The following is a 9,282-nucleotide window of genomic DNA, read 5'->3' on the forward strand; positions in this document are numbered from 1 at the left end:
TTAATGCTATTCGGAGACCCTAAATATAATACAGTTTCCACTTTCCACACAAGCCTATATACAGTTGAAACCAGACGTTTTCATATACTATATAAAAAGACATATGCATGTTTTTCTCACTATCTGACACAAAATCTGAAAAAACTCTTTCCGTTTTAGGTCAGTTAGGATTACCAAAATTATTGATATCTTTAAAGGAAATCTACCACCAGGATCAATGCTTGTAAACTAAGAACACTTACAAACTGGTCTATGTCCACTCTGGCAGGATATTCTCTTCTTTTAGCTTCTTATTCCCTCGTTGCATAATTTTTTACCTTTTTGGTAAAAACAAGGGCATAAGGAGCCGAAAGAAGAGTGGATCTTGTCAGAGTGGGCATGTAAGTGCGCTTGGTTCACAATCCTTAAACCTTGTGGTAGATTTGCTTTAAACAATTTGGACATCCCATATGATGATGTCAAGTCTTTGAAAACTTCTGAAAGGTTTATTGGCAACATCCGCATGAAACACCTTTGGATGTATTTTAAGTCACACCTGAAACACACTGATCCTTTGGGTAACATTATGAGAAAGTCTAAAGAAATTAACCAAGATATCCAGAAAGAAAATTGTGGATTTGCTCTTTTTCCTCTTTGAGTGCAATTTCCAGATACCTGAAGGCGCCTTGTTAATCTGTGCAAACAGTTTTATTAGAGTAGAAACAAGATGGGAATGCTCAGCCATCATACTGCTCAGGAAGGAGATATGTCCTAGAGATAAACGTGCTTTGGTCCGTAATGTGCACATCAACCCAAGAACAAAAGCAAAAGACCTTGTGAAGATGCTGGCAAGAGTCGGTATTCACATTGGAACAAGTACTGTATCGACATGGGCTGAAAGGCCACTGTGTAAAGAAGAAGGCCAGATAAATGTATGAAAATAGACACCGGAACAAAGACCTTAGTTTTTGGAGACCTGTCCTGTGACCATAATGACCATGGTTATGTTTGGAGGAAAAAGGGAGAAGCTTGCAAGTATTAGAATGCAATTCCAACTGTTAAACACAGGGGTGGCAGCATCATGTTGTGGAGGGACTAGTGCACTTCACAAAATAGATGGCATCATGAGGAAAAAACATTATGAGGCAACACTGAAGCAACATCTCAAGCCATCAGGCAGGAAGTTAAAAATTGGGGCACAAATGGGTCTTCCATATGGACAATGGACCAAATGGACAAATGGACCAAATGCACAATGGACCAAATTCCAAACTGTTGTGAGAAGCTCGTGAAAGCATATCCAAAACATTTGACCCACATCATGCAGTCTAAGGGCAATGGTACCAAACAGTAATGAAACTTAAAATTAAACGTTTAACTTTGCAGAAAGTAATGAAAATGCCTTAAAACTTTTCTTGCTCTCATTACTCATTCGGCAAATTTAAATAATTTTGGTAATCCTAATTCACATAAAGGTTTATTCTGATTTCATGTCAGATAGTGAGAAAAACATGTATATGTGTCTTTCATATAGTGTAAGTAGACTGTAAAATCTGCTCTCATTTGGTGGATTATTGTTGTCATGTAAAAGTATCTTTCACTGATCTACAATGGGACAAACAAATGTTTAAAGGGGACCTACCACCACGATTCTACCTATAAAGGTAGAAGGGGTGGTAGGTGGATGAATGGGACGTAAGGATAGCCCTTTTTTGGGCTAATCCTCACGTCCTGGGTGTCTTTTAGAAAACTTTATTGCATGTATATGCACATTTTTTTATGCGGCTACTGGGGCGTGGAGTAGCCGGACATGAGGCTACTAGTTGCGGCTACTCCACGTCCCAGTAGCCACGTTACTCCGCCTACCAGGTAATCTTCGGCTGCGCGCCCTCGTCCGATTCCCTCGGCATCCTTGGCCATCTGCGCATGCGCAGTAGCTCCGGCCCCGGAGACGCGGCCGCGCAGCCGAAGGCCTGCGTTCTGCGCATGCGCAAAACGCAGGGGACCCGGACGAGGGCGCGCAGCTACCAGGAGCTGCGCGCCGAAGATTACCTGGTAGGCAGAGGAACGAGGCTACTGGGGCATGGAGTAGCCGCGACTAGTAGCCTCATGTCCGGCTACTCCACGCCCCAGTAGCCGCATAAAAAAATTTGCATATACATGCAATAAAGTTTTCTAAAAAACACCCGGGACGTGAGGATTAGCCCAAAAAAGGGCTATCCTCACGTCCCATCCATCCACCTACCACCCCTTCTACCTTTATAGGTAGAATCGGGGTGGTAGGTTCCCTTTAAGGCTTTTTATGTTGGCAGCCTATATTCCCATTGTGATGGCCAGGCAGTGTGATATACAGCAGGAGGATTTGAGCAGATTATTGTAGTTTTGCATTAAATATTTTATTGTAGTTTGTTATAACTTTGTTTATCTTTTTCCTCTTTCTACACGTAGAAGCAGTTATTTAGCCATAAAGACAATCCCTAATCAATGGTGGGACTTCCCCTATGTCTATATGACAGGGAATGGGCTAAAGATACCAATGACAAGTTATGCAGAATTTTTTCTCAAAGATGGCACAATATCAATGTGAACAGCATCAACAACAATAGGGTAAGAAAATTCATGCTAGAAGAAGCTTTGATAAAGTCCTGTCCTTATTAAAGAAAACTACAGAACTTAGGCGAGTGTCTCTAGCTGCACTTTAAGGGGCATTTATTATGGCCTTTCAAACGGAAAACTGGCAGTGTTTTTTTTCTTACCTCTCTGCGCCTCTTGCACCTGAATTTATGAAGTGTTGGCACCACAATGTTGGTGTTTTCCAACATTTTCAACTTGTTTTATTTTTGGGCGCAAGTCTTCTGGCGCTTCTATGTTTTAGACACTTTTTTTGGTGCTGTTTTTGGCGCAAATAAAGCCCAGCTAAAAACTGGGTTAGAGAGTTCTAAACCTTTCTGTCTGTGTGCCAATTCATCAATTCCTTGTGGTGCCCTTGACATCAGGGTCGGCTCCAGGTATCAGTAGGCCCATGGGCAACAAAGCCACAGTGGGCCCCTTTGCTGTGAACTAACATGGCAGCAAAATTCAGAAACTAAATTCCCTAATTTATCATACCAAACAGCCCCTTCATGGTTATTTTATATAACCCCCCCCCCCCTCACACCCTATGGATTCATTAGTTACAGCCACCCTCACTCCAATGGATTCATTATGTACAGACTTATGTGAGCCCCCCCAAGCAGCTCTGGACCCCGACACTTGCCCAGGTAGGTATGCCCAATGCTGGCGCCGGCCCTGCTCGATTCAATTGTGGTGCACGTGACACTTTGTTGCCCACACTGCGCTTTTCTTCATGCAACACAAATTTCTGCACTGAAATGAGCGTTCCGCTGCTCAGTTGGGCAAAAGATGTTTGTACTGTCAAAGCCGTGCATAGGGCACCAGATCCATGAAGAACGTACGCCAGAAATCTTGAATCTGGACACTACACAGTGTGGACCAATATCATTTGTAGTCTACCCTACTTAGAGAAAATGAATCCTCTGATTGCAATTGATGCTTAGTTAACCATTTCCTTGAGCACAGTGACTTTATGCCTTTAAAGCAAATCTACCACAAGGATCAATGACTGTAAACCAAGAACGCTTACACACAGATACATGGCACCAGCTCAGGGTGAGCTGGTACCGGAGCATATTTTCATTAGTATAATAAACCCAGTATCACAGATTTATTAGTTATATTCACATTTATCTCGGCACACCGCACTAGGGCACGGCGCACCATGCGCACGCCCGTGCGTGCGCCGGATTCTGAAGTGCTGGAGAGCCGGTGACGCCACCAAGCTCTCTGGCACACTCGCGCCTGCGCAACTTCGCACGGGGAAACATGCCATGACATCACTGGCTCTCCAGCACCTCAGAATCCGGATAAATCAGATAAATGTTAATATAACTTATAAATCTGTGATACTGGGTTTTTTCTACTAATGAAAATATGTTTCGGCACCAGCTCACCCTGAGCTGGTACCATGTATCTGTGTGTAAGAACTACCACTTTTGAGCGGTAGAATTGCTTAAAACAATTTGGACATCCCATATGATGATGTCACGTCTTTGCTTATTGGCAACATCAGCAAGACACACCTGTGGATGTATTTTAAGTCACACCTGAAACACACTGCTTCTTTGGGTAACATAATGAGAAAGTCTAAAGAAATTAACCAAGATATCCAGAAAGAAAAATTGTGGATTTGCCTGAAGGCGCCTTGTTCATCTGTACAAACAGTTTTATTAGAGTAGAAACAAGATGGGAATGTTCAGCCATCATGATGCTCAGGAAGGAGATTTGTTCTAGAGATAATGGGGCAGATTTACTTACCCAGTCCCTTCGCGATCCAGCAGCGCATTCTTTGCGGTGGATTCGGGTCTTCCGGCGATTCACTAAGGCAGTTCCTCCAACGTCCACCAGGTGTCTCTGCTGTGCTGAAGTCCGCCGAGGCCCACCGGAGTTCACGATCCTATTCCTGGTGAAGTTAAGCGCGTGTCCAGCGACACTTTTTTTTTTAAAAATGCAGCGGTTTTTCCGAATCCATCGGGTTTTAGTTCGGCTATGCCCCCCGATTTCCGTCAAATGCATGCTGGCGCCGATGCGCCACAATTGCCTAAAAAACCCGGGACAATTCAGGAAAAATCGGTGCAAATCAGAAATAATAGGGTAACACGTCGGGAAAACGTGAATAGGGCCCTTAGTAAATGACCCCCAATGTGCTTTGGTCCGTAATGTGGATATCAACCCAAGAACAAAAGCAAAAGACCTTGGGAAGATGCTGGCGAGAGTCGGTATTCACATTGAAACAAGTACTGTATCGACATGGGCTGAAAGGCCACCGTGTAAAGAAGAAGCCGTTTCTCCAAAAGAAACAATATGGCCGGATAAATGTATGAAAATAGAGAATTTGACCAGTGAGAATGGTGGCTATAATACACAAAATACTGTTTACACAATCTGACATTGAACTGAACTTATTTAATGTCAAATCAAGGCAATAACATTCTCATTTCTTTCATATTTCCTTTCTCTCCCTGCGTTATCTTTTCAGAGGAATTTGTTGTATTCTAGAAGTTTTGTACAGTCATAATTCGCTGATTCATCTGAACTAAACCAGAGCAGATAACATATCCTGGAATCTGAAGTGTGATAGAAGCCATGCTTGTGGAAGGTAGCGGGAGACTCCCCGGGGAATACTTGTCACATTGTATACTGTAGCTATCGATATGCCGCCCAATTTTGACCTTGTTTTCTATGACAGGCGAAAATGTTATTCTTTATTGTGCCTCTATTACTGTAACAATATTGGCCCACATGTATCAAAAACAGTGAAAACTGAACTATGCACAGTTTTCCTGTGAGTTTTCCTGTGTAATGTGCAGGGGGCACCAGATTCATTAAATGTGGCGCACGTTCTACATGAATTGGGCCCCCTTCACTGATCCAACAGAGTGCGCCAACTTTTTTTAGTGCACCGTTCATGCTCTGTGAGGGATATATCCGCCGCAGAGCTATGAAGGGTGTATGAAGAGAGATCACGTGCTGAGCCCTCTTCATACAGAGATGGGCTTTGCTGCATATTGCAGCAAAGACCCATCGCTATGACCCACAGTCAGTGCTTGCAGCGATCTCAGGTGTTAACCTCTTGTCTGGGCGCCGACATTTTTATTGAGATCGCCGTTCCCCCGAACGTCATCGGGGGCCTACGATCAGTTGCCAAGACAGCCTTGGGTTGTCGGACGATCCGACGGATTCGGACAAACCGCGGGATTTAACTTAATAGGGTCCCCGGTGAACCCCGGTGGACCTGATCGGGGAAGCGGCACATTCAGCAAGTCGGGCGCAAGATGTAAGTTAATCGCGGCACAGTTTCGGGATCTCATCAGGACCGAGTAAGTAAATGTGCGCCAATAGGTATCGCCGCTTCCCAAAATGCCCAATCTTTCAAAAAATAAAAGCTATTATTGCCAGCGGTGAACCACATAACGGAAAATAGTGCCCAAATGTCCGAAATGCGACTTTTACACCATTTTACATGACATAAAAAACTTAGTTAAAAGTGATCAAAATGTCCTCAAAATGGTAGCAATTAAAACGTCAGCTCATTTTGCAAAAAATCACACAGCTCCGTATTTGAAAAAGTAATTATAGTCAAGATGGCAATTTTTTCGTACACATTTGTTTAATTTTTGAAAATGTATTAAAACGCAATAAAACCTATAAAAATTTGGTATCACTGTGATCGTACCGAACCAAAGAAAAAAGGAGAGGTGTTTTTGGAGTGCACAGTGAATGTCATAAAAACTGAGCCCACAAGAATCTTTTTCCAATTTTTCCACATTTGGATTTTTTTCCAGCTTCCCAGTACACGGCATGGAATAATAAATAATGCCACAGAAGTAAAATTTGTTACGCACAAAATTAGCCCTCACACAGCTCTGTACACGAAAAAAATGAAAAAGTTATGGGTTTTTGAAGGTGGAGAGCGAGAAATGAGCGAAAAAAAACAGTGTCCTTAAGGAGTTAACATAGAGCGCGCGACACAATTCTGTCGAGTTGTGGTAAAAAATGTGACGCGTCTTTATGTGCAGAAATTTGTGTTGCGTCAGGCATAGTGCAGATGGGACACAAATTTGTGTTGCAGACACTTCATAAATACATGTGCAAGCAGTTTGCATGTTCTTTCTAGTGCAAAATCAGAGAGAAAAGTGGCGCAAACACTTTAACCTCTTGGGGCTCAGCGTACGATATATCAGACGCAGAGCTGATTCGGGTTCAGCTCAAAATCTGAGCCGAACCGGCATTGGGGTACACGGTGTGCCGGCTGTAACTAATAGCTGACACACCAGTGTAACACCCGCGGCCGCGGCATTTAACCTGCCTTTGGTGGGGTCTTTCAACCACTATCGACCCGCCGTCCCCCCACCGCCGCCATCTTCAGGGAGCTCCGATCATTGCTATGGCAGCCCTGGGGGTGATGACGTTTTCTTAAAGGCACAGTGCCAGCCTATGCACGTTCCATGGTGGAAATAGTAAAAAAAAATGTTTTTCAATAAAAAATAAAGTAATAAATCAATTAAAATGCCCATATGCCCCAAAACATAGAAAGAGACACATAACGCTAAAAAAGCCTAAATCATCAACTCAAACCCCACATTTATGGTATCACTGCATCCGTAACAATCAGTAGAATAAAAGTAAATAATTATTGAACCCGCACAATGAACACCGTTAACAAAAACTGTTAAAAACCTGCCAAAAATTATGATTTTTACCTATTGAAAACCAGAAATTATGCAATAAAAAGTGATCAAAAAAACATATGTACTCCAGAATGATACTGTTGCAAAGTACAACATGTCCCGCAAAAAACAAGCCATCAACCAGCTCCATAGCCAAATGTTATGTCACTTGGAAGACAGCAATACAAAAATTATAGATTTTTCTCCACATTATTTTGTAAAACACAAGAAAAAATATTCAACTATGGTATCCCCGTAATCGTATCGACTCATAGAATAAAGATAACATGATTATAAGGCAATACGGTGAACAAAAAAAAAAAATAATAAAAAGTGAAAAATTCAGTACAGAATTGATGCTTTTCTACACCTGCTCTCAAAAAAAAAGTTCCTAAATTTTGAACAATCGGGGAGACCAACCCCAAAATGGTAACACTGGAAAAAGCATCTCATCCCGAAAAAAAAAAAATGCTGTCACGTGGCCCCCAATAGCGAAAAAGCGAAAATTTTATAGCCTACAAAAGGGGCCAATGAGGAAACTAAAATCCTGGCAGCTGCAGGGTGCTCCTTCCCTTTTGTGTCTCGCTGTGCGCCCATAAAACAAGTAACGGCCACGTGTGGGGGGCTCTGTACCCGGGAGAAATTGCATAACAAATTGTAAGGTGGGTTTTCTCTTTTTATCTTTGGAAATGTGTAAATTTTAGGGCTAAATGAACGTATAACCGGCACAATTTTACCATTCTACACTTCACCTCCATTTTGATGTAATTACAAATGTTATAGTAAAAATGTTATAGTGTAAAATACAGAAAAATACTGTAGACTATTAGGTGCTTCCAGTCATTACAGCCAGCTCAGGTTAGCTATTTTTAGCATAGACAGGTTTCATGGGTACTTTGTTTTCTCTCAGACTATTTGTGTTTTATGTATTTTTTTTTCTAGGCAGACAGTTTAACCCATACAGGACCCATCTAGTTTTGGCCTTAGGCACTTGTTGTTGTTTTTTTCTCCCATTGAATCTAAAAACTGTAACTATTTTATTGTTATTGCTTAAGGGATTGTTTATTTTTTGTGAGACACATGGAGGGGAAATGGTTAATCACATGCTCCAGATTTCAGTTACGTAAAAAAAAAAACTGTCTAAAATGCTTTCCGACACATTTATGAAGGCTTTAAGACCATTTATTTTTACTTTTCCGAGTGGTCCAACAAAGGGGTGTGGCCTTCATAAAGGGGTGTCGTCTCGAGAAAAGGTGCATGGTGTGTAGAAAATAGTCTTTGGGGCACATTTACTTACCTGTCCCGATCCCCGAGGTGCGGTGTCCAACAAGGATTCGGAGCTGCCGCGATTCACTAAGATCGTGCGTCCAATTTCCTGCATGTGTCGCTTCCCCGCTCAGGTCCGCTGGAGTTCACCATCTTCTTCCCGGTGCATGTAAGTGCATGGCTTGCGACACAGTTTTGAATGTTAAATCCTGTGTGTTGTCTGAATCCGTCGGATCGGCCCCTTGGTTTGTGTCGCGTGAAAGCCGGCACTGATGCGGCAAAATCCGTTCGTGTGCGACAAAAAGCCCTTCTAAATGCGGCGCAAAACAGAAATCGTCGGATATTCCAAAGATAGAGCGGTCCGCGGACCCTTAGTAAATGAGCCTCTTTGCGTCTAAAAATAAGGACAGGTCTATATAAGTAGAAGTCAACAGTGTTAAACTGCAACAATTTCATCATAACAATGATGAATCTGTCAAACAAAAGATTATTGTTATCCAGCTCCGCACTGTCGGAGTCTGCAACACATTAATGAATTCCCTCCCCACTAATTCTGGCTATTAAATGGTTTTAATAGGATAAGGGGTTTTGTAGATTCATTGTTATTCTACTATCATGGTTTAAAAAAAAAATATATATATATTTTATTGTAACTTTTTTTAGCTAGTTCCAAAAAGGGAGTAGTAGATACAATAGTTTGTGTCACACTAGTGTCATGGCTGATATTTATGAAGAAGCCATGAGTGGTATT

Source organism: Engystomops pustulosus, chromosome 11 (assembly GCF_040894005.1).
Source record: "Engystomops pustulosus chromosome 11, aEngPut4.maternal, whole genome shotgun sequence".
NCBI classification, from domain to species: domain Eukaryota; kingdom Metazoa; phylum Chordata; class Amphibia; order Anura; family Leptodactylidae; genus Engystomops; species Engystomops pustulosus.